Genomic DNA, 27,800 nt, shown 5'->3' with positions numbered 1-27,800 from the left:
AAATTTCAACAGTGAGAGGGTGACAATCTTCTAGATTCTATTTATAAAACTCTCAACTCCCCATTAAACTCATAGCCAAGAAATATTAATCAGTTGCCGATAAACAGCTCTGTGCTGAAATTCACATATGTGTCTTCTCAGAAATAACATATGCTTGAATGAAAACTGCAGAACTGTGTCCTCTGGAGACAACATATTTGTTATTAAGTTTCATTACGTGCTTTTTTTGTCATGACTGAACTATCAGTTAAAATGTCAGTTAGTAGTTGGGAAGGAAAAAGACTGGTTACTCTTTTCAGTAAATTTCTGGTTGCTGATTACACAGAGGGAGAACTATGCTAATGTCTGTCTCTGAATTCTTTACTTAGTTGGCAAAATAACTTGATAGTTAATATGTCTCTCTGGCTTCCCTGGTGGCTCAGACAGTAAAGAATCCGTCTACAATGCGGGAGACCTGGGTTCGATCCCTGGGTTGGGGAGATTCACCTGAGGAAGGTATGGCAACCCACTCCAGTATTCTGGCCTGGAGAATCTCCATGAACAGAGGAGCCTGGCAGGCTACAGTCCATGGGGTCGCAGAGTTGGACAAGACTGAGCGACTAAGCACAGCACACAAAGTCCACTTAAGCAAATTCAAAATCAGCTATTATTCCATTGGCTGTGTGACCACAGCTAACCTCTATAACCACGTAAAATGACCGTACCGATAATATTAATTTCACCTTATAGGTTTGCTGTAAAAATGAGAAGATACATACAATGTATTGAGTACAATGCTTGACATATGGAGAACATACAGTGAGTGTAGCAAATATTGTCATTATCTGATCCTTACACCGATTTTTACAGATGAAAACACTGAAGTTTAAAGAGTTTAAACCATTTACCCGAAGTTTCATAATCTAATGGATGCCATCTCATACTAGTTTGCCCAATGCTTATTTCCTGAAGTAGGCATTATACACTTTTGGCACAAACTATTTAGTTTCTAGTTGCAAGTATGTCTGTCTCCCACTGAAAGCAAGATTTATGAGGAAAGGAATAGTGACTATTTTGCATTGTTGTCCCAGGACTTAGCATAATTCTAGTCACATATGACAGCTCCAGTAAGAATTTATTGAAAAATATATCAATACATTTTACAAACATAATTTTCCAACCAGAGAAAACCATGATTGCTTCTCATTAAGTATATAAATAATAGAAATATTAATTTTTGAAGTATTTCATATTTCATATGTGACTTTAGGCATATTCCATATACATGAAATTAGTCTTTAGTCATTTACAGGGTTTACATCTGTTAACTGTGCACACCCATTTGCAGTCAGTGGATCTCATTGCGAATTATAGCACTATCGTTAATGAGCCTTGCTGCCCCAAATGATAACAGTTTGCCCCTAAACTGAGTCCATGAAAATTTCTGCTGACAGATTACTTTGAACTAATACTAGGAAGTTCTTGATCTGGAAAAGCAGAGAATCATCATCGGTATGTGAAAACTTGCAATGTAACATTATAGATGCAAACGAAATAAATATTGGCAAAAATAATTATTGTTGCTTATGGGAGGATTAATAGTTTCAGTCTGCCCTGTTGTCTGTTGAGGTTTAATTTAATTCTGTGGCATGTATTAACTGAGGAAATTAATTTGGGTTTAATTATTGTGTGAAGCTGTTAATGCGTTCACTTTTGATGAATATTTAGTTACAATAAACCACCAGCCCAGCAGCTGTGCTTATGTTCATTTGCTGATAGGGAGTGTCTGATGAAGGAATCAGTTTGTATTTGATGGATTCCAAGTGCAGTGTCATTGGTTGGAGGTAGCTGTGATTTAGGGAGAGCTGTGATTTAGGGGCATGGAGTGAGAAGAGCACAAGATTTGGGTGCTGGCTGTGCTGGTAACAAGCTGTGTGTAACCCTAAGCCTCAACTGGAGAATGGCATGAGAAAGCCAACTTATCCTAGGAATTTGTTTTGAAAACAAAATTAATTTATTCATGTGAAAACAGATTTATGAACTGTAAACTTCTACGTTAAATGAATGGAATTTCTATGCTAACCTTTTCATTTATCTATTTAATGACTAATTCATTTAAAAAGTTACATAGGACTAAACAGGTGCCTATGAAGCAGTCAAGAAGGCATTTGTTGATGAATGTAGCTTGATTAAGTATGAACATCCGTTTACCACAAATAGTACCATGAATACAACAAGAAAGATGATTGAATCTTCTTGCTCATTTCAAGAAGTAACTGACACCACAAAATTCCTGTATGACAGGACTTCCCTGGTGGTTCAGTGGTTAAGTCTCTGCACTTCCAATGAAAGAGGTGCAGGTTTGATCCCTGGTCAGGAACTAAGATCCTGCATGTCTTGCAACCAAAGGAACTAAACAAATAAAATGTATAACTTGAAAAGTTTTGAACAGATTTATTTTAAAAAAATTCCTGTATGGCCACAAGTTATAAGATTAAGATGTGTGCATTCTGGAGCCAGACTACCTTGGCATAATCACAGCATAGTTTGTCAGCTGGATGACTGGGCTGTTTATTTCATGTTTCTAAACCTCAGTCTCCTCATCTGAGAACTGCAGTCATAACACTTCGAAGGACTTTTGTGAGAGTTAAATGTGGCAATGTATGTAAAAATGTGGCTATGTATGTATGTTTCTGCATACAGTGTGCAGAAACATACAGTATGCAGAAACACTGGCTGGAAGTTTCTCAGTAAATGTTAACTTTGCCTTACTAGAAGATTTTGCCATTTTAACAGTATTCTTTGTAGTGGCATGTGACTACTGAACTATTAAAAATAAAGATAGGCAATGTCTCTGTATAAACAATGAGGATTACTGACTCTGGGCCTGGGCATGTTTCATATACATACACTCAAGTTTTCTCTTGCTGTTCTCTTCTTGTATCCAGGCCCAGGGGTTCCCTTTCAGTGAGTAAAGTAATAATGTTAAGCTGTCTCATCTCTCACTGGGGGCCTGTTGGCTCAGTGGTGCAGTTACAACTCTTATCTCTTCTACGTGTGTGCTACTCATCCCTGGGATGCTGGGAAATAAATGTCTGGGAGGGGAAACATACAAAAGGTACAATGAGAGAAGCTGGCCTCAAGTTAATGGAATCTGGCTTTTTTTAAAGAAAACACTTCACTAGAGAAGCCTGCTGTATTCATTCAGCAGAGAGTCTGTTGGCCTTTCTTCATATGTGTTTGATTCTCATTTTCTCACCCAGGGCTCCTTTTACAAAGGAGATCAAATTGGGTGGATGTTAACCCTTCCATGCATTTTACTCTTGGCTGGTGTGAATATGTGACAGGTCAGTCTTTGCTTTTGTAGAAATATATATATATATATATATATATGTGTATACATATGTTTATACATGTATATATGTATTCATATGTATACATACAGCCCACTCCAGTATTCTTGCCTGGAAAATCCCATGTACAGAGGAGCCTAGCAGACTACTAGTCCATGGGGTCACAAGTAGTCACACATGACTGAAGTGACTTAGCATGCACACACACACACACGCACACACACACACACACACACACACACACACACACACATATATATCTCCACTCTTTGTGACGCCATGGACTGTAGCCTGCTAGGCTCCCCTGTACATGGGATTTTTCAGGCAAGAATACTGGAGTGGGTTGCCATTTCCTTCTCCAGGGGATCTTCCCAACCCAAGGATGGAATCCTTGTCTCCTGTGTCTCCCGCCTTCCACCGAGCCATCTGGGAAACCCATATATGTATGTATCTGTATATTATTTGTTAAGAAAGAGCAGCAAATTCATTCAGTCAGTCAGCAAGTATTTATTGATTGTGCACTCTGTTATGGTTATGGTTTAAAGTGTTGTCAACCATCCAGTAAAGAGACAAAACTAACACCTAAATTTTCTCGAGTGTTTTTTATACAAGTCAGTATGCTAAAGCTTAAATAGTTAATCTTCATAAATCTTTATGGTGCAGATGTCATTAGGTCTTATTTATAGTTAAGGAAGCTGAGACTTAAGGAGCTTAAATAACTTGCTCAAGGACATTTAGCTAATGAGTGGTTGAGCTTGGATTTGAAATGACTATGTCTAACTTGCATGAGTATCATGCTATAGCCTCCTCTGTATGAGCTAGAAAATAGCAAAGAGATATTCTAACCTCCACACAAGACTTGACTAAATAGACAGATAGGAGCACATTTCACAAAATTCATAATGTATACATTTATATGTTTGTGCATAGTCAGTTGTGTCTGATTCTTTTGCAACCACCTGGATTGTAGCCCATCAGGCTTCTCTATCCATGGAATTTTCCAAAGAATTCTGGAGTTGGTTGCCATTTGCTAATCCAGGGGATCTTCCTGACCCAGGGATCAAACCACCATCTCTTGTTTCTCTTGCATTGGCAGGCAGAGTATTTACCACTGAGCCCCCTGGGAAGCCCATATACATGTACACACACACAAAAACACATACATATTTATTGTGCTCATTTCACATGCTAACAAGGTAATGCTCAAAATCCTTCAAGCTAGGCTTCAACAGTATGTGAACTGAGAACTTCCAGATGTACAAGCTAGATTTAGAAAAGGAAGAGGAACTAGAGATCAAATTGAAAACATCCATTGGATCTTAGAAAAAGCAAGAGAATTCCAGTAAATTATCTACTTCTACTTCATTGACTGTGCTAACACCTTTGTGTGGATCACAACAAACTGTGGAAAATTCTTCAATGGATGGAAATACCAGACCATCCTACCTGTCTCCTGAAAAACCTGTATGTTGGCCAAGTTAGAACTGGACATGGAATAATGGACTGGTTTGCTGGGGTCCAGCCCCGGTAGATCAAGGGAAATTCGAAGGGTGAACGACATAGGCAAGGAAAGCTTATTTATTTAGAAATATAAGATTAGATTAGGAAAAAATAGTGTAGTAGGAAAATTTAGTGGACAAAAGAGGCTGAATAATTGGTTTACATGGAAAGCCAATAAAGTTCCAGACAAGGAACTTGCACCATCTTTAGGCCACTGGCGTCCTCTTGAATAGTGGGGGGTGTCCCACATTGGACTCCCTCTCGCATGGATTTTAGAAGCTGGGCCAAGTAAGTAGACATGGCGAGCCTCCACGCCCCAGATGGGAATTCAGCCAGAAAATAGACTAAAGACACGAGGGAAACCAGTCCAGTGACTGGCCCAACCTCTATTGTTGTAAAGGCCTTTTATACCTTTTTTTGTACATAGAGATCAATGGATAATATAAAATTAAGCAGCGTCAGCAGCCCTGGCTCTTATCGAGACCAGGCTTTCTCTCTGCATACCTAGTTGTATACATAAGTCTTAGGTGAATTACATCATCTTCTGGCCAGAGAGCCAATTAGCATTTTGCGGCCTTTTTCTGATAAGGGTTTGTCAACCAGAAGACTTATTTGTCTTGTTCTTCCCAAAGTCTGGTGCCACTCTCAGAAAGCACTAAATAAAGTTACATTCTTACATAGCAAAGATAACAGTTTACAACAAGTAAAAGAAGTACAGTGATTTACAAAGAGAAAAGCAGTTAACTCAAAAGTCTAGTGTTGCTAACATCAAAACTACTATATACCTTTTTCTATATCCTGATTACATTGATTAATATCCTTCAGGTGCCTAAAAGATAAAGAATATGGAGGCCTGGCAGCAGTCATTGACTCAACAGTGAAAACCCATCACCAATATGATTTTCAGCTCTTTAGAAAAGGCTCTGTATCTTTAAGATGCTTTAAGCTTTGTGCCTCTTGTGGCTGGGGGGCTGTAAAAATTCACAAGTTGTAAAAAGTCCCCAACTGTTAGGCAAGTTAGAGAGCCATCAAAGGAGTTTGAGCTGATGCAGGAGACTGAAGCCCTGAATTAACTTTTTCTAGAGAGTGTCAGAAGAGTGAAAAAGCACAGTACAATAGAGAAGGCAGACTCTGGTTTTGGGGGGTAGATGTTCAGGAAAATCCAGGGGCAACCCCTGAGGCCTGACTCGCCTTGCCCATCAGGCCTTTCTGCATGACCTAGTCATGGGTGGGTTCTCCCGTGCTGGCTCCTGGCATCGGTTGAAAATTGGGAAAGGAGTACATCAAGGCTGTATATTGTCACCCTGCTTATTTAACTTTATGCCAAGTACACCATGCAAAATGTTGGGCTGGATAACTCACAAGCTGGAATCAAGATTGTGGGGAGAAATATTAAAAACCTCAGATATTCAGATGATAACCACTCTAATAGCAGAAAGTGAAGGGGAACTAAAGAGCTTCTTGATGAGGGTGAAAGAGGAGAGTGAAAAAGCTGAGTTTTAGAACTCAGCATTCAAAAAACTAGAATCATGGCATTCAGTCCCATCACTTCAGGCAAATAGATGGGGAAAAAGTGGAAATGGTGACTGATTTTATTTTCTTGGGCTCCAAAACCACCATGGATCCAAATGCAGCCAGAAAATTAAAAGATGTGTACTCTTTAAAAGCTATGACAAACCTAGACAGCATATTAAAAAGCAGAGATATCACTTTGCTGACAAAGGTCCATACAGTCAAAGCTATGGTTTTTCCAGATGTCATGTATGTATGTGAGAGGTGGACCATAAAGAAAGGTGAACACTGAAGAATAGATGCTTTCAAACTGTGGTGCTAGAGAAGACTCTTGGGAGTCCCTGGGATAGCAAGGAGACCAAACCAGTCAATCCTAAAGGAAATTAGTCCTGAATATTCATTGGAAGGACTGATGCTGAAGCTCCAATCCTTTGGTCACCTGATGAGAAGAGTCAACTCATTGGAAAAGACCCTGATGCTGGGAAAGATTGAGGGCAGGAGAAGGGGATGACAGAGGATGAGATGGTTGGATGGCATCACTGATTCAATGGGCGTGAGTTTGAGCAAACTCCAAGAGATGGTGAAGGACAGGGAAGCCTGGCGTGCTGCAGTCCATGCTTCTGTGAAAACATCACCACCATTAAGGCCATAAGCATATCCATTTCCTTCCAAAATTTCCTACGATACCCTTTATTATTAGTTGCATGAGTGTGCATGTATGTATATGTTAAGATTACTTAACATGAAATCTACACTCTTAGCAGATTTTAAGTGTTGAGTATACAGTATTGTTAGCTATGTACAGTTATATCTGTTATATAGCAGATCTCCATAAGTTCCTTATCTAGCATAACTGAAACATTGTACTCATTGACCATCACCTTTCCATTTCCCCTCTCTCCAGCTGTGGTAACCATCATTCTATGCTTCCATAAATCTGACAATTTTCCACTTCTTCCCAGAATGCCTTCATACCCCTCTATCCATCTTCTTAAGGGTATGCTAAATTTTAGCTAACTAAATGCTAAATTTTACTACCTCTAGCTGGTAAAATGGATTTATAATGATAAAGCAAATGTCTCTTTACTTTCCTGAGCAGTTAAAGAATAATTTTCTCCTTCTTCTGCATTTTTTTTTTCTAGTTAAAGTGCCTGTCAAGAGAAGTAGGCAGCAGCTTCAAAAGCCGAGGCCCCCCTGGGCCTTCAGGGAAGAATGTGTGTTTGTGGACTAGAAACCCATATTGTCTTATGAATTCTTATAAGACCTTAGAATTTGAGAAATCTGGAAACCAACTTCTTAGTTTTTCTTCTTTTTGAGCTTTATTAAAACTTTTAATTCTTTTTAGTTTTTAACACTCTACACTACACAAATGGTTAAAGTTTGTCTCTGTAGCCTGCTTACCTAGAGAGCACAAATGCTTGATTGTTGTGGTTTTTGAGAAGAACCAAGATTGGGTTCTCAGAAATCCAGTTTTGTTCATTCAGAAAAGACAGGACAGTCGACTTAAATTTATACACAAATTACAGATGTTCCCATACATTTCCTTGGTGCCCACCCCTTCATGGGTTCTCAGATTTTTCTGACAATAAAAAAACAGGAAGTAAACAAATAACCACAGGAACAACCGAACAAAAAACTCAGCTATGGCATTTGCTTGGAAAACTTAGTTCAAAGACTTAGAAATAAAAATGCAGTATCTTGAGAAAATTTTAAGAGACCATGATATTCATTTCTATCCTTCATTCAATCTGATGCTCACACTCATCAGATAATTATGACAAGGGGGCTTTCACAGCCCTCCTTTCTGAAATAATTTTTAAAAAAATCCAGGTGATTGCTCATGCATTTTAAACTTAAAGCAACTCTTAAGAAAACATACTGAATAATATTGCTCTTCTATTTTGAAAAATCTGAGGGGGGAGTTTCTTAGGCCTTGGGTGTGCCTTTGGAAGGATATTTTCCCCCTAATTTATTACTGTGAAATAATTATAGACTCACAGATATCTGCAAAAATAGTACAGAGAAGTCCCTTGTACCTGTCATCCAGTTTTCCCCAATGCCTACGTCTCATGTAATGATAGTAAAATATCGACACCAGGACATTGACATGGGTACAATGTGCACGTAGATTTCTGTGTCTACAAGTGCAGATTCATGTACTACCACCCCAGTCAAGGTACAGAGCATTTGCATCACCACAAATGAACCCTCCGGTTATTCCTCATAGTCACCCCAATCCACACCCACCCCTATCCCTCACCCCTGGGAAAAAAAAAAAAAAAAAAACAGAACCAAAACTGAAAGCATTCAGTTGGTCATTTGTGCCACTGTCTTCTTATAAATATATAAATTTCTTTCTTCCTCCTTTACTCCTATGAACAGTTCTTAAGAACTCCAAATGAGAACACATAATAAAACTGAGGATCTTAACAAGGTTTTAATATAGGCTTACATGGGAGATTCCAAGGCTCTATGACATTTCTGATCTCAGTAATATCTGACAGTAAGCGGTTGTGTGAAGCTAGATCTTAATTCCATACCCAGGAATTGAACCTGGGTAGCCTGGTAGGCTGCAGTCCATGGGGTTGCTGAGAGTCAGACACGGCTGAACGACTTCACTTTCACTTTTCACTTTCATGCACTGGAGAAGGAAATGGCAACTCACTCCAGTGTTCTTGCCTGGAGAATCCCAGGGATGGGGGAGCCTGGTGGGCTGCCATCTATGGGGTCGCACAGAGTCAGACACGACTGAAGCGACTTAGCAGAAGCAGCAGCCTGGTTGAAAACCAGGAATCCCAGCCATCAAACCAGCAAGGGTTAGAGGCTAGAAGCTATTTATCCCTGAATCTTTTTCCCCAGTGAAAAATGTATTTATCATGGAGGCAGAAACTGTAAATACAGATACAAAGTTTATTACTAGAGACAGCACAACAAATAGGAGAGCACACAGAGAAATGGTTTGTTTAGTTAAGACAGAGGCAAGGTAGAGATGCATACCTGGAGAGAAAGTGCGTGGGCATCTCCTCAATGAGGAGGAGTGCAGTAGAGAGGTGGTTAAGTCATTTATATACGTCAGTTCTTCCTGGTCTTTGTCTTTTGTCGAACCAGTCATCTGGTTTCTTTTCCCACATTTGACTTACCCTGGGACTCTCCACTGGATGTGCACATAACCCCTCAGCCAAATGGATTTCAAAGTGAAGGCTTCTGGAAGAGCAAGATTCATTATGGCCTGGTATTATTCCCTGAATTTTGACCCACAAGGAGCCTTTCTGCACATGTGCAGTGTCTCCCTTGTCCCCAGAATGGCGGTAGTGGAGCTCCCTTAATCCCTTACTCAGAGTTTCGCCCCTCATTGTCCTTGCCATGACTATTACCTTTACTATTGCCATGACTATTACCTTAAGGTGTTTACAACAGACAAACACTGACTATTTACCCTGTTTTTATTGTTACTTCCATTTTGGAAGGCAAACAGGAGGCAGACTGTAAATGCCTTAACTGGAGCCCAGCTATCGATCATCTCAGTTCAATTCAGTTCACTCACTCAGTCGTGTCTGACTCTTTGCGACCCCATGAATCGCAGCATGCCAGGCCTCCCTATTCATCACCAACTCCCGGAGTTCACTCAGACTCATGTCCATCGAGTCCGTGATGCCATCCAGCCATCTCATCCTCAGTCGTCTCCTTCTCCTCCTGCCCCCAATCCCTCCCAGCATCAGAGTCTTGTCCAGTGAGTCAACTCTTCACATGAGGTGGTCAAAGTACTGGAGTTTCAGCTTTAGCATCATTCCTTCCAAAGAAATCCCGGGGCTGATCTCCTTCAGAATGGACTGGTTGGATCTCCTTGCAGTCCAAGGGACTCTCAAGAGTCTTCTCCAACACCACAGTTCAAAAGCATCAATTCTTCGGCGCTCAGCCTTCTTCACAGTCCAACTCTCACATCCATACATGACCACAGGAAAACCATAGCCTTGACTAGACGGACCTTAGTCGGCAAAGTAATGTCTCTGCTTTTGAATATACTATCGAGGTTGCTCATAATTTTCCTTCCAAGGAGTAAGCGTCTTTTAATTTCATGGCTGCAATCACCATCTGCAGTGATTTTGGAGCCCCCCAAAATAAAGTCTGACACTGTTTCCACTGTTTCCCCATCTATTTCCCATGAAGTGATGGGACCAGATGCCATGATCTACGTTTTCTGAATATTGAGCTTAAAGCCAAAATTTCGCTCTCCTCTTTCACTTTCAGCAAGATGCTTTTTAGTTCCTCTTCACTTTCTGCCATCAGGGTGGTGTCATCTGCATATCTGAGGTTATTGATATTTCTCTCAGCAGTCTTGAGTCCAGCTTGTGCTTCTTCCAGTCCAGTGTTTCTCATGATGTAATCTGCATGAAAGTTAAATAAGCAGGGTGACAATATACAGCCTTGATGTACTCCTTTTCCTATTTGGAACCAGTCTGTTGTTCCATGTCCAGTTCTAACTGTTGCTTCCTGACCTGCATACAGATTTCTCAAGAGGCAGGTCAGGTGGTCTGGTATTCCCATCTCTTTCAGAATTTTCCACAGTTTCTTGTGATCCACACAGTGAAAGGCTTTGGCATAGTCAATGAAGCAGAAAGACATGTTTTTCTGGAACCCGCTCGCTTTTTCCATGATCCAGCGGATGTTGGCAATTTGATCTCTGGTTCCTCTGCCTTTTCTAAAACCAGCTTGAACATCAGGGAGTTCACTGGTTCACAGTATTGCTGCAGCCTGGCTTGGAGAATTTTGAGCATTACTTTACTAGCATGTGAGATGAGTGCAATTGTGCGGTAGTTTAAGCATTCTTTGGCGTTTGCCTGCGGTAGTTTAAGCATACTTTGGCATTGCCTTTCTTTGGAATTGCAATGAAAACTGACCTTTTCCAGTCCTGTGGCCACTGCTGAGTTTTCCAAATGTGCTGGCATAGTGAGTGCAGCACTTCCACAGCATCATCTTTCAGGATTTGAAACAGCTCAACTGGAATTCCATCACCTCCACTGGCTCTGTTTGTAGTGATGCTTTCTAAGGCCCACTTGACTTCACTTTCCAAGATGTCTGGCTCTAGATTAGTGATCACATCATCATGATTATCTGGGTCATGAAGATCTTTTTTATACAGTTCTTCTGTGTATTCCTGCCACCTCTTCTTAATATCTTCTGCTTCTGTTAGGTCCATACCATTTCTGTCCTTTATCGAGCCCATCCTTGTATGAAATGTTCCCTTGGTATCTCTCATTTTCTTGAAGAGATCTCTAGTCTTTCCCATTCTGTTGTTTTCCTCTATTTCTTTGCATTGATCGCTGAAGAAGGCTTTTTATCTCTTCTTGCTATTTTTTGGAACTGTGCACTCAGACGCTTATATCTTTCCTTTTCTCCTTTGCTTTTCGCTTCTCTTCTTTTCACAGCTATTTGTAAGGCCTCCCCAGACAGCCATTTTGCTTTTTTGCATTTCTTTTCCATGGGGATGGTCTTGATCCCTGTCTCCTGTACAATGTCACGAACCTCATTCCATAGTTCATCAGGCACTCTGTCTATCAGATCTAGGCCCATAAATCTATTTCTCACTTCCACTGTATAATCATAAGGGATTTGATTGAGGTCATACCTGAATGGTCTAGCGGTTTTCCCTACTTTCTTCAATTTGAGTCTGAATTTGGTAATAAGGAGTTCATGATCTGAGCCACAGTCAGCTCCTGGTCTTGTTTTTGTTGACTGTATAGAGCTTCTCCATCTTTGACTGCAAAGAATATAATCAATCTGATTTTGGTGTTGACCGTCTAGTGATGTCCATGTGTAGAGTCTTCTCTTGTGTTGTTGGAAGAGGGTGTTTGCTGTGACTAGTGCATTTTCTTGGCAAAACTCTATTAGTGTTTGCCCTGCTTCATTCTGCATTCCAAGGCCAAATTTGCCTGTTACTCCAGATGTTTCTTGACTTCCTACTTTTTCATTCCAGTCCCCTATAATGAAAAGGACATCTTTTTTGGGTGTTAGTTCTAAAATGGTCTTGTAGGTCTTCATAAAACCGTTCAACTTCAGCTTCTTCAGCGTTACTGGTTGGGTCATAGACTTGGATAACTGTGATAGTGAATGGTTTGCCTTGGAGGTGAACAGAGATCATTCTGTCGTTTTTGAGATTACATCCAAGTACTGCATTTCGGACTCTTTTGTTGACCAATGTGGCTACTCCATTTCTTCTGAGGGATTCCTGCCCGCAATAGTAGATATGATAATCATCTGAGTTAAATTCACCCGTTCCAGTCCATTTTAGTTCGCTGATTCCTAGAATGTCGACATTGACCCTTGCCATCTCTTGTTTGACCACTTCCAATTTGCCTTGATTCATGGACCTGACATTCCAGTTCCTATGCAATATTGCTCTTTACAGCATCGAACCTTGCTTCTATCACCAGTCACATCCACAACTGGGTATTGTTTTTGCTTTGGCTCTATCCCTTCATTCTTTCTGGAGTTATTTCTCCACTGATCTCCAGTAGCATATTAGGCACCTACTGACCTGGGGAGTTCCTCTTTTGGTATCCTATCATTTTGCCTTTTCATACTGTTCATGGGGTTCTCAAGGCAAGAATACTGAAGTGGTTTGCCATTCCCTTCTCCAGTGGATCCTGGTCTTTCAAACCTCTCCACCATGACCCCCCCGTCTTGGGTTGCCCCTCAGGTATGGCTTAGTTTCATTGAGTTAGACAAGGCTGTTGTCCTAGTGCGATTAGATTGACGTCTATCATCTCAGGAAATGCTAACAGTTGTTAGCATCCTGTCTGAAGTCCACTTCTTCACGATGCAGTGCATCGTGAAAGATAAACAGAGAGCCAGTTGTAAATGTCTAACCTGGAGCCTATCAAGCTTCTCTCTAAAACATAGTAAAGGAATTAGTACTGCATTTCCAGTTGCCGAGGTTTCTTCCCAGAGGACGTAATCAAGTGGGTGAGAACACAGCCTGTCTTTGACTGGTAATGCAGTTGTTATGGCCGGCATTCTGTTGCAGGTAGCAATCACTGTTCTGGTTCTGCCTCCTAAATTCCAAGAGAATGTGTTTATTTTCAGTAATTGAAGATATCAAACTTCAAGTAAGAATAGGGAGCATGTATAGTAATTGGACATGGCTTGCTCTGGATATTATGAAGAATAAAGGACATTTTAAAAAATTGACCTAAGAGAGAATGAGTGAAAGGTGCTTGAAAGCTTGAGGAAATAAAAACATTTGAATATGATCACATATTATCAAATACAGGTAACGGAAATTTAAAACTGGCTTGATACCTCCCCCTGTAGAAACAGAGTAAAGGATTGAACACCAGTGGTTTTGGGACTGCCACTTGGGACTTAATTTTACTTAATGGCTTAAAAGAAGTTTGGCTTTTTGTTGACTCAGAATAAAGAGAGAAAGAAATATGAAAACCCTGGGCTTTACAGGTTTAATAACAGATCAGAAAATTTAGGAGCAAAACTTGGTTATTTGGCTCATCTCTCTGCCTATATATTCTGAAATTTAAATCCATGGGATTAAATAAGTTGAGGTAAAAGTTTCAGCCAAATGAGGTTGTAATACCAAAATATGGAAAGGAAAATACAAACAGTTAGAATACTTAGCTTGGAGGATAAATAAGCTAGTGATATATATACAGACATAGGTATAGATATATGAGATAAAATGCTAATGTATAATGCATACACAGTTGCTCAGTTGTGTCTGACTCTTTGCAACCCTTTGAACTGTAGCCCATTAGGCTCCTCTGTCCATGGGATTTTTCAGGCAAGAATATTGGAGTGGGTTGCCATTTCCTCCTCTAGGGGATCTTCCCAACCTAGGGATGAAATCCACTTCTCCTGTGTCTCCTGCATTGCAGGTGGATTCTTTACCCACTGAGCCATTGGGGAAGGCCAAGGTGCCTATTAAGGCACACATAAAAATCAGTCCTTCTCAGTGAGGAGAAAAACATAAACAGAGTCTTTTTTTTTTATGTGAAAAAGATAAAGGTCTGAAAAAATGTCAAGGCTTTATTTGAACTCTGAGGAGACCAAGAATGTTGCCTTCAAAAGTCAAATGGCTGGTTTTAAGCTTTTAATGAAGCTTGGAGGCAAACAGTTTATAACCCTGGAAATATTTAATTTGGGGAGGTTTATGTTAAGATAATAAAATAATTAGCTTTTCCTCATTAGAGACATGCAGAGCAGTCTGGTTGTGTGTTCTGGAAAATTACATTTCTGCTCCTTCACTGACTTAACATGTGTGGATTGAGACAGATCAGATAGCTAACTGACAGACGCTTTACACTTTTACCTTGTTTTAACTAATTGCCCGTTCAGAGTCACTGGAGGTTCCGTTTTAAATTAATGACTATGCAGTATTAAATGCAAACATGCATCTACTGAGAAATTAGGAAGGAATAACAAACTCCACCTTGCTTCTTATTTAGGCTCTCACTCAGTTCTTTGTTGCCTGACATTAAAACAGCAGTGGATAACAAACTGTGGCCCTCCCATCAGATCCAGCCCATCACCTGTTTTTGCAAATAAGTTTTACTGGAACATAGCCCATTTGTTAGTGTTAGTGTGCAGCTACTTTCCTGTTACTAGAGCAGAACTCAGTAGTTGCCTCAGACATGATATGTCCACAAAGCCTAAACTATTTATTATATGGCCCTACAGGGAAAAAGCTTGCAAACCCCTTCATTAAAGGATACCCACTCCCTCACCCCCTACTATAGTTTATAGTAGTTCTTAGGCCAAATGTCGTTTTAGCTAGAAATCTTGATTCTAGTTCTCCTTGATGACCAGTGGAAAGTATACAGTTAACAAATAAATGCAGCTTCGGTGTTTTATCTCAGTCCTTCTTATTAGTCTTACATGACTCCCAGTGTACTTGTTTGGACAGTCTGTGTGAGTCCATGAAATTCAGAATTAATTTTGGTGACTGATGAAACATGACTTAGTTTGGCATTCCTGTGCTTCACAATTCATGCTTTCATTGCCACTGAACTTTATTTAGATTATTTTCCTGGCTCATAACAGCTTCAGGGAATTGACAGAAAAACTACCTTGTACATTCTCTCATTTACCATAAATCTTGTTAATGTGGCATGAAGAAAAGGAAATAAATTTTAATTCACTCCTAAAACCAGAATCTTTGTATGTCCCATCCTCTTTTTGGGGGGTAAAGAAGAGGACTGGCCATGCTGGCACCTAAGGTCACTACTTGGTTCTCAGGTTTTTAAATAGAGGACTGTAGCTGAGAGGGAACTGCCCCCCCCCTCCCAGCCACCCCCACCCAAGGGAAAAAAAAAAAAACAGAAAGAAAGAAAAGAATTATGTCTTGATGAATTAGAGAAATGGTTTAATTTTCCAAAATGATTTTCCTGCTATATCCAAAGGAAATATGATTTTCTCGCTACTTTTACTTGATTGACCTACTCTACTTTCTTTTCCCCATCAACATATGCAAACTACTTCATTCTGGGAAAGTTTTAAAGAAGTTGAGACCCTAGGCATAGCATCCCCTTTCACTTTTTATCTATTAATCATTATGCAACAGACCCTTCTATTGAAAAACTAATAACAAGCAGGATAATAAATGCACAATAACCTCATTTGAATCTTCAGATATGTAACTGGAGTTCTATATTTTCAGGGGAAAAATAAAAAACTTACTCTTTGAATCAATTCTGTATCTGTTTGGTTGGCCAGTCCAATAATTTTTACTACAAGGAGGAGGTGACTGAAGGAGTAGAGATGATTTGTAAGGGAGTAGAGATGATTTGTATGAAAGTAGAGATGCCATTTAAGAGTTTTTAAAGAAATGCTATTACTTTAATTTCATCCTTTAAAAGAAATAGTGGAAACTTCCCTGGCAGTCCAGTGGTTAAGACTGACTTCCAATGTAGGGGATACGGGTTTGATTCCTGGTTGGGGAGCTATGATCCCACATGCTGAAAGGTTGTTGTTGAATCACGACGCCGGGATTCTTGGCCCCGGAGGAGAAGAATTCAATCTGGGGCCAGAGACGAGGCTTGATCGCTCAGAGCTTTTGTGTAATAAAGTTTTATTAAAGTATAATGGAGATAGAGAAAGCTTCTGACATAGGCATCAGAAGGGGGTAGAAAGAGTACCTGCTTGTTAGTGTTAGCAATGAAGTTATATACTCTCCAGTGAATCCAAAAAATGTCTGGAGGTTGTAAAGACCTCACTAGACCTACTCCCATAATTTACATTTTAAAATAACAGAATTAGCCAGAAGGTTTAATCCAGAGACTGTCCTCAGGCAGAATACATTGTTTTTATATAATCCTAAGGAATGTAGAGAAAAAAAAGTTTGTCCTTTCTTCCTCCTTGAGAATTCCAGACCCCTCTCTCCTTGGGAACCCCTAGACTTCTTATCAACCTGCCTAGGAAATGACTCTCTCAATGCCTCATGGCAAAATATACCAAAACATGAAATAGAAGCAATATTGTAACAAATTCAATAAATACTTTAAAAATGGTCCACATTAAAAAAAAATCTAAAAGAATTAGTGGACATTACTATGCTGGAACTATGCTTAGTGTTGAAAATAAAAGGAGAAACATACAGAGTCTGTGTTCAGTGAGCTCACAGTTTCATGGGGGAGACATGCAATCCAGGCTGAGAGATGGACCGACATAGTAACAGATGATTTTGAAAATACACGTTGGGTAGAAAGAGGAGAGGAGGCTTGTAGGGTAGCCAGGCGCTAGATCTTAAAGAACTATATAGGCCAATTAAGGAAATCTGTTGTAAGTTGAAAACTGTGGGGTTTTGAGAGGTATATATCCTATAGAGACTGAATAGTCAAGAGGCAACATTCAAAAAAATTGTTTGTCGGAAGACAGAAAAGCAACATTTACAGTCAACATGCTTTGTTTACCTTAAATGATTATGGTGCCCCAGTAAGCTGTACAATTTATGTGAGGTTGTCTTTATCAAGATGGGAATAGAACAACACAGAGAGAAGAAATATAGAAACCTTTCGTATATTAATATTTCTGGGCTTTATTTTATCATAGTCTAAATCCCACCCTGTAAGCCTAAGCCCCTCCTTTCATGGATTAAACGTGATCAATTTTCTGTTGCCTTCTCCGTGGAGATATTTAGAAGTGTCTGAAGACATTTTTGGTTGTCACAACTAAGGGGTGATATGCTACTGTCACTACTGTGTATATCCCAGATGTGTCATTTTAGCTTTCTGTAGTATGCAGGACAGTTACTACAAAGAACGTTACTACCCCAAATGTCAGTAGCGTCAAGATTGGAAAATCTTGACTGAGAATTATATTTTCTGATTCCATCCTGCTCACTGTCCTGTGTATGTGACTCAGGAAATTAAGGTTTACAGAAGATTTTCAGGGCAGCCCTCAAGATTAGGTGGATTTGGAATCCTCTAATTGTACAGGGCCTACACTGGTGGCTTAGATGGTAAAGAATCTATCTGCAATTCAGGAGATCCAGGTTTGATCCCTGAGTTGGGAAGATCCCCTGGAGAAGGAAGTGGCAACTCATTCCAGTATTCTTGCCTGGGAAATCTCATGCATGGAGGAGCCTGGCAGGCTACAGTCCTTGGGGTCGCAAACAGTTGGACAGGACTGAAGTGACTTAGCACAGTATAGATCATGGCAAAACAGTTTGGTCCTCAGTTAGTTCAGTTGCTCAGTCGTGTCCAACTCTTTGCGACCCCATGAATTGCAGCACGCCAGGCCTCCCTGTCCATCACCAACTCTGGGAGTTCACTCAGACTCACGTCCATCGAGTCCGTGATGCCATCCAGCCATCTCATCCTCTGTCATCCCCTTCTCCTCCTGCCCCCAATCCCTCCCAGCATCAAAGTCTTTTCCAATGAGTCAACTCTTCACATGAGGTGGCCAAAGTACTGGAGTTTCAGCATCAGCTTCAGCATCATTGCATTCATGACACTGTACAGGAGACAGGGATCAAGACCATCCCCATGGAAAAGAAATGCAAAAAAGCAAAATGGCTGTCTGAAGAGGCCTTACAAATAGCTGTGAAAAGAAGAGAGGTGAAAAGCAAAGGAGAAAAGGAAAGATACAAGCATCTGAATGCAGAGTTCCAAAGAATAGCAAGAAGAGATAAGAAAGCCTTCCTCAGTGATCAATGCAAAGAAATAGAGGAAAACAAGAGAATGGGAAAGACTAGAGATCTCTTCAAGAAAATTAGAGACACCAAGGGAACATTTCATGCAAAGATGGGCTCAATAAAGTTTGGTCCTCAGGGGCCAGTAAACCCTGTCAGCCTCCTCTCTCTAACTTTTAAATTCTACTGTGATTAGGCATAGCAGTTGTGGAGCTTTTCATGGTAGAGAATAACATTCATGGTTCTCCTGGACTTCCTTTAATGGAAAAAAAATGCAATTCCTGGAGAAAAAGTCCATTTAACCTAGGGAACATCTGTGTTTGCTTGTGACACACTCCCTAGCCAAAAATTTCCAGGGATTTCTCTTATGTGGTGATTTCCCCAAATTAGCCCTATATTCTTGTGTTCATGGTCTTGCTATGAAAAGGTTTCCCAGAATCTCTTGCCACAGTGGGAAGTAGCTTTGTATTTCTATCCTTCTCTGGAAAGAAATGGTGCTCACAATATAGAAACTGAAGAACTGTATTTTTAATTCCCAGGAAAAGAAGAATAGCTGGTTTTCTGTTCACACATATATTCCATGTAAGTCTTTACATTTCTGATTTACCTCAAGCCAGAACAGGAAATGCTGAGCAATTAAGAACAATGGAGCAATGAAGGCACTGGGATAATCCTTCATATAGAGCTCTCAGGGGAAGTGGTGTGAGGGGTATGAATTAGTCTTGCCAAGTTAGACAAATGGCAATGGCACAGCTGTACCTTTATATCCTGCTACTGTCTACTACTCCACAAAAAGTAATTATTTTATAGCAAAAACTGAGCCCAGAAAACTTTTTGAGCTAAAATAGTTACATTCAGCATTCTATGCTCTAAATGAATGCAAATATAATTTTAAAAGCATTTTTCTCACGGCTTTGTATATCTTAGCTTCTTATAAATACATTAGAATTATTTTTCCTCATAAAAGAGACTGATTCTTAATTTTGGAACCCTGTGGGTGGGACAAATGGTAACCTCCAAGGAGAACAGCAGGAATCTTTCTGAGAGGAGCACACCCCAGGCCACACTCTTTTATCTAGCTGAAAATCTCCAGAAGACAGCCGTGTCCTGCCCTCATCATTTGTCTAATTTGCTGCTGTTGTTGTTTTTTTCTCCTCTTCTTGGAGAGAATGATAATAAGTGATATAAGAGAAATAATTTATTTCTCTGCCTCACAGGACATTTTACAAAAATGACATCATTCTTCTTTCCTCTGCATGTAGTCCAGATTGTTAGAGACTAGTCAAATCTATCAAATATACAGAAGAAAGGGTCCTCAGAATTCAAGTAGTCTAACTCCTCTCTCTTTTCCAATAAGGAAACTGAAGTTGAGTGGTATAGGGCAACTTACTCAGGGTAGCAGAACCAATTTATAGGCAGATACATGTGTCTGGTGCTGCAGCATTCTCCCAGGGCAACCCCTGCTTCTTAGACCTTGGTGACAGACTTGCCAGATAAGAGGGAAAAAATCAAACACATACAATGCTTGGGGCATACTTATACTCAAATTTATTTATTATTTATCTGAAATTCAGATTTAGTTGAGCATCCTGTATTTTATCTAGCGAAGTAGAAACTTGTGCTCTTAGTTAATTGAAACAGTTGAATAAATACACACCATTGACTATGCCTAAAACCCAAAATTTTAGGACTTCCCTGGTAGTCCAGTAGTTAAGACTCCAGGCTCCCAGTGGAGCAAAGGTTATAAAAATAATTGAGTATGCACAGGGAACCATTTTCAGTTAGATGCACTGAGTTCATCAGATGAATCCTACCAATGAGTTTCCACTGTGGTGAGTGCCCCATTCCCCAGTCCCATGTAAGGTCAGGGGAAGCAAACAGTATGGTATATCCTGATATGCATTCTTAAGACATTCTGAATTCTTTTAGGAATTGTATAATTATTTTGTTTTTGTGCTTCATTAAAAAATTCCTGATTCTTCTTCGAAGAATATCAGTAAGAACTTAAGAAGATAGAAGTTTGAAAATAAAAACTGAACACATTTATAATTCATCCATTTATGTATTAATTTATTGTATAATCATTCCATATTGACACATGCTTTAACAACATGAAGATACTTGATCTCTACTACAGGATAACTTGTGTTCTTAGTTTCTGAAATTAGTCTAATGTGAATGTGACTCTTTTTAATCTCTGGTGCTTATCAGTTCAGTTCAGTTCAATCGCTCAGTCGTGTCTGACTCTTTGAAACCCCATGGACTGCAACACACCAGGCTTCCCTTTCCTTCACCAACTCCTGGAGCTTGCTCAAACTCATGTCCATCGAGGCTTGATGCCATCCAACCATCTCATTCTCTGTCATCCCCTTCTCTGCCTGCCTTCAGTCTTTCCCAGCATAAGGTCTTTTCCAAGGAGTCAGTTCTTTGCATCAGGTGGCCAAAGTATTGGAGTCTCAGTGTCAGGATCAGTCCTTCCAATGCACACCCAGGACTGATTTCCTTTAGGATGGACTGGTTGGATCTCCTTGCAGTCCAAGGGACTCTCAAGAGTCTTCTCCAACACCACAGTTAAAAAGCACTAATTCTTTGGCAGTCAGCTTTCTTTATAGTCCAACTCTCACATCCATACTTGACTACTGGAAAATCCATAGCTTTGACTAGCTGAACCCTTGTTGGCAAAAATGTCTTTCCATAAATAAATGATTTATTTATTCCTGTGCAGGCAAGTTGATACCAGCATTCATAAATTTAAAAAAACAACCAACAAACAACAAAAAAAGTATGTTCTAATGTCCTAGTAATTTCTCCAAGTTTAACATTGTCCACCTCTTAGGAATGGAAAATGAACTATTTTCTCTGTTTTAGTTTTGTCAGTGACCACATGTGGTTAAGAGCACAAATTCTGGAGCTAGGCTGATGGATGTGATTTTGGGTAAGTCACTTAGTTTATGTGTCTCAGTGCTTGTTTTCTCATTTGTGAAGTGGGGATAATAAAAGCATGCCTCATACCCTTCTTTTTAGATTTGCCTGAGCTGTTGTGTAAAAGGTAGACCTGTTCAAGGCTCTCAATCAGCCTGATGTAATCATTAATTGTCACTATTCTTTTGCTTCCTTGCTCATGTCTGCACTTCCTGCCCCCAGGGCCTTTGATATTTCTTCTTTCTGTGCTCTGTTTTATGATTTTCTGTGGTTCTAAGAGGAATACTGACTTTGTGATTTCCATGTGTTTCATCCCCACAGCCATGCACCAACCTTAGCTAAAGTGGACCTTTACTTACATAAGAAAGGAGTTTAGGAAAGTTTACTCCTGTCTGTTTCCAGCTCCTAGACTGTGTGTGGTTGAAATGTACCACATATTTACTTAATAAAGTAAGGAATAAACTTTTAAATGCTTAAGTTTGATACAGTATTTTTCCTAGCCTCGAAGAAGCTATCACAGTTAATTGGATAGATATCAGTAAAGAAAAATCTCAGAGTTAGATGGTCAAACTCTTTAGAATGCCAAATGCAGCATGTACACATGGGAAGACCCTTCCCACTTCATAAAATTCTGTGACATCGCTCTAGGGATGGTTTTTCCATTAGTTCTTAAGATTCTTATTTCCCTTTACTAAAAGAAAAACTAACATTGAAAACAAAGTTTTCCTGTGAAGGCATTTTTGCTTATTTCTAAAGGAAGAATGGATTGAGTTTTGATTTCTTTTTGCACATTAATCTCATAGAGACCACCCATCAAAGTTCTTTTTTGGGTAATGTCTTTCAGAACTCTTCTTTTTCTATTAGGCCATTCTATTTCTCTTTTATTGTTATTTATTATCTCAATGACTTTTTGAGATTGATTTTTAAATCACAATTACAGAGTATACATTTTTCTGGTTGGGGTGTCACAAAAGGTTTTTTTTGTTTGGTTTTTTGTTTGTTTGTTCTTGTTAGAAAAGACAAAAAAAAAGTGGGGGGTATCACAATGCACTCTGATAACATCCAAATAAGCTTCTTAAATCACTGGTGGTTTCAAGTTAAAGTTAAAATTAGCCTCAGCTTTCTTCTGATCATATCTCTCCCATTAGATTTTGAGTAAATGCAATGCTTGTGAGTTCTAAAGGAATGTCATTCAGGTCCTTGAATATACTGCCTGGACATACAACAGAAGATAGACTGCCTTTATGATCTAATCTTAACTCCATATGTTTTCTTTTTTTCTAATTAGAAAGCTTAATATAATAAGCTCTCTCTAAATGTGCTTGTGGTTTCTTCTCTCATCTTCCTTAAAATACATAAAATTATATAAAGTAATAATTATAACTGTATTGTAGCTAACTCCATGTATTTTCTTTGTTCTGGTTGATTCTCCTGCTATAAACTTTGTAATGTAACTATTATTGTGCAATGAAAATATCAGTGAAGGGATAAGGATTAGGGAGCAGCTGACAGCAATTCAGCGTCTTTCCCAGCTGCTGCTGTCGCTGTGTCGTGTCTGCCTCTTTGTAACCCCCTGGACTGTAACCTGCCGGGCTCCTCTGTCCATAGAATTCTCCAGGCAAGAATACTGGAGTGGGTTGCCGTTTCTTCTTTCAGGGGATCTTCCTGACCCCAGGACTGAACACATGGCTCCTGCCACGTCTCCTGCATTACAGGTGGATTCTTTACCACTGAAGCTAGAGAGACCCTAATTCTTCAAGTTTATAACATCATCCTCTTTAAATACTTTTGTGGTGTTTAAACTCTTTCTCTAACTCAGGATAGATATGATGGCCCCTTGTTGGTTGTTTCTTAGAATATTTATGAAGGCTCCTCACAAATATTTTAACTCTTCCCTTCCATGAACATGCAGTTCCTCTCCTCCTTTGTGGCCTTATCACCTGTTTTTGACATTCAATCAAAATTGATGTGAAGACTCTTTAGAAGTGAGTGCATATGTCCTCATATTCTCTTCTCCCTCTTCTAATCTATTTGTCAAATGTCCAGAAAGTGGCCATTCTATAAACTGGTCCTAGAAAGCAGTGATGACATAGAGCAGAATGCCCAGCTGGCAATGATGAAAGAATAGCACAAATGAACATTTGTTGTTTTAGGCTACTGAGATCTGGGGATCATTTGTCATCACAAAATAATCTACCCTGTTTTGACTGATATATTTCTGCAGCATCCATCCCCTCTTTTCCTGTTTGGTAGCTGCTGCTGCTGCTGTTCCTAAGTTGCTTCAGTTGTGTCCAACTCTGTGCAACCCCATAGACAGCAGCTCACCAGGCTCCCCTGTCCCTGGGATTCTCCAGGTGAGAACACTGGAGTGGGTTGCCATTTTCTTCTCCAGTGCATGAAAATGAAAAGTGAAAGTGAAGTCACTCAGTTGTGTCCAACTCTTAGCAACCCCATGGACTAGCAGCTGATTTTTATTTGTGATTTCACGTGGTTTCCAAGAAAATGACTTTTATCATACTTTAAGACTAGAGAATATGACTGGGGCTAGAACAAGTGTATATTCAGTACCCTGATGACAAATTGATTCAGGGTTGGGCATGTGATATAAGACCGTATAATTAAAATGCAGATGAGGAGATGTGTCAAGATAGTTCGGGTGAAGCTGATTCCTTTACTGTTCATTGTGAAAGAAGAACCATGTCATTTCTGGATTTTCTGGTTTTTTCCCTGAAATAGTGAAGGGATAGGTTTTGGAATGAAATGGATACTATAGAAGATAAAGACAAAAGATGGAGGAAGCCAAGTCCTTGGAGATGTCTTTGAGCTAGTGAGTCAAGGCTTATTGGAAGTTGTTCATTATAATAATTATGTGTGCCTAAGTAGTAATCCAAAGTTAATTTCATTATTTTCCCTACTTGAGCCCATTTTTCTGATACCTGGAACTAAAAAGACTTCACCTGACCTGGTATTTGGCTGTAAACTCTCTGATATGATGGCTTTGAAAAGTGTATAACCTTTGACACTGACCCACAGAAACCAGGTTATGCTCAGTTATGGCTTCGAGAGAGAACTGATGGGTAGGGTGGAATTAAACATGGATGGAGAATGAGTGGCCATCACATTGAGGGCCCATGGACGTGTGTGTGTGCTCAGTCACTTCAGTTGTGTCTGACTCTTCGTGATGCTATGGATTGTAGAACATCAGGTTCCTCTGTACGTGGGATTTTCCAAGCAAGAATACTAGAATACTGGAATGGGTTTCCATACCCTTCTTCAGGGGTTCTTCCCAATCCAGGGATAGAACGCACATCTTCTCACGTCCTGTATTGCAGGCAGATTCTTTACCACTGAGCTACCAGGGAAGTACCAGTGGCAACATGATGTCAAAAGGTAAAGAAAGTTGTATGTTCAAATCCTATGTTTGCTGTACATCAAGCATCCCACCTAAATGAAAGACATTCTCTCATTTATTAGGAGTGTAGCATGTCTGTGTGTGTGGACAATTACAAATGCTAGATAGACAGCTGGAGTATAGTTTAAATGAAGTATTTTTAAAGAAAGAAACCCATTATGTGCCCAGTCTTTGTATATCAACCTTTGTATATCTCTCCTACCTTCTCTACCACTTCATCAATTGACCATTTTGTCTCTGCTTGTTCTGCAGGTCTAAGTATAAGGTAAGTACACCTAGAGCAGTTGTGATTACCAGTAGTTCATAACCATTTCTTTCTAGTTCTTCTATCCCCTTATACATGAGGTGGTGATCATCAAGGAATTCCAACCTAGCAAACTTAGGTCCTGTTAAATTTAGTGGAAAACATCCCATTCAAAAGCATAACTAGAAAAATTGTCATTTATTTCTCTCACTTTGACCTTTATTGTAGAGTCGTTAAGGAGGGAACAAAAAAGGAGGGAAGAGAATAATTGTGCCATAATAGAGTATAGTAATCCTATGTTCATTTTAATTAACTTGGCAGTCCCATAGGAGCCATTCAACTCCTCAGAGTCATCAGAAAATCCTATCATATTTTATTTCCATTCCACAGTAGCATAGAGATTGTTTTGCTTATCTCATGGGATCTGAGACATCATACACAAGGGATATAGAGTACTGTTTAAAATTAATCATTTTGAAATACAAAACATTATTGGGAACAGTGCTATTGTTTTGAAGATTTATTAACTGGTTGGCACATAGTCATTACATGCAGAGTCACACTGGGTTTTTAAATTTCATACTAAATGCTTTTTTTTCAAAGTTATTATTAGAGCATAGCTAGAGTTCAATGCATGCTAAAGTAAAACAATGTGATGAGGCGTGTTTGCCTGACATCAGTTTCCCAAAGATACATCCTTTTAGAAAGTTATAAATGAATACATTAGTGAGGAGATTTAAGAGCCTAAGAATAAAGGAAAAAACAGTTAGTTTTGAGAGTTGAGGTCAGAGAGATCTATGTTTGAATCCTGGATATGCAACATGGAATCCTAAGACCTTGGGAAAGCCACTGATGTCTTTCAACTTTGAGTTATAATTTGTTTCCCACTCTCTTTCTGTGGGTAGAACTTCAGTCTGTCGGAAAGTTCTAGGGTCACAGTCAACAGACTTTTTCTGTTAAGGAACAATGCCTTAGTCAGCTTGAGCTGCCATAACAATAGTAGATGCCTTAAACAGTTATTTCCCACAAGCTCAAAATATGAGGTCAGGGATGTCAGCATGGTTGGGCTCTTGGTGAAGGTCCTTCTCTTACCTTGCAGATGATTACCCTTCTTGCTGTGTTCTCACATATCTCAAAGAGACACAGAGAATGAGAGGGAGATCGAGCTCCAGTCCTCTTCTCTGCTTGTAAAGGCACTGCTCCCATCACAGTCGCTGTACCTCACGACTTCGTCTATAAGTAATTGCTCCCCAAAGACCCTCCTACTAATACCATCACACTGGGAGTTAGGACTTCAACATACGAATTTTGGAGGTACACATTCAGCTCACTGCAGCCAGATAGTAAATATATTTTGGCTTTGTGAATCACACAATCTCTGTGGCAACTCTTCAATTCTGCCTTTTAGAGCAAAAGCAGTCACAGACAATATGTACACCAGATGAGCACAGCTGTGTCTCAAAAAAAATTTGTGTAGAGACACTAAAAATGAATTCCATATAATTTTTATGTGTGGAAATATTAGATTTCTGTTTTGTTTCTACTATTTAAAATTTTTAAAAATATTCTTCACTTGTGAATCATTAAAAACAAAGCAACAGACAAACCAGTTAGCAGCCAGATTTAGACACCAGGCCAGAGTCTGTTTATTCCTGCTCTAGGAGATTTTAGTCTCCTGGTGAAAGGAGCTTTGACCTCTGAGTCACCACGTGGAAGAAAACTGCCTACAAACTAAGAATATTTTTCTGATTTGTCTGTGAGAAATATCTAGTATAAGAAGCTCTGAAAGTATGGATTTCTTTTGTGAGAGCTTCTAGCATAACCTTAACATAACACCTCCAAGGAATATGTGACGATAAAGTAGAAAAACCTGGATAAAAACACTCAGCACAGTGCTAGCACATAGTGGGGATTATTTACTGCTGTGTTCTTGGATCTATAATGCAGGCTGAGTCCATGTAAAGTAGCTGAACTCGCCAACTCTGAGACACAGTTCCAGAGTTGAGAAGTTCACATGTGAGGATAGTGGCAGATACCTGCTCGAGTCTCTCTAGTCTTAGAAATATCCTAGAGACTAAGACCAGATTGTCTTAAATCTTAAAATAAGATTAAAATAAAAGCTCGCCGATGGTGACCTTATGATCCTATAATTCAGGGGTCCCCAACCTCAGGCCATGGACTGGTGCAGCAGGAGCTGAGTGGCAGGCAAGGGAGCAGAGCTTCATCTGTATTTACAGCCACTCTCTATTGCCTGCATCTCCCCTCAGTCCTTGGAAAAATTGTCTTCTGTGAAACCAATCCCTGATGTCAAAAAGGTTGAGGACCAGTGCTATAATTCTTTGACACAATGCTGCCAACAGGTCAAGCTCTCACTATAACATTCAATACATACACACTGACCCATCTTTGTAGCTAGGTTTGTATTCAAAACATGATTAATAAAAATTTTACACCGTGGAAAACAACTGTTCTTTGTGTGAAGCAGAAAACTCAATTAAATCATTTGTATTTTTCAATGTAAGACGTCACTTATTATAAAATTTTATTTAAATAGGATTTATATCTGAAAACTATCTGGAACGTTTTCTAATCACTTGCATCATACATATTGTTACAGATGTCATATTCCCACCATTACCATCAAATGTTATTTAAAATCGCAGGATATTTAATACCTTATGCTACTTTTCCTGAGAGGCAGAATTTAAAGTCTTCAGTCTCTTTCCAAACCAATCATAT

Source organism: Capra hircus, chromosome 22 (assembly GCF_001704415.2).
Source record: "Capra hircus breed San Clemente chromosome 22, ASM170441v1, whole genome shotgun sequence".
Classification (NCBI taxonomy): Eukaryota; Metazoa; Chordata; class Mammalia; order Artiodactyla; family Bovidae; genus Capra; species Capra hircus.
Note: the sequence above shows the minus strand (reverse complement) of the source record.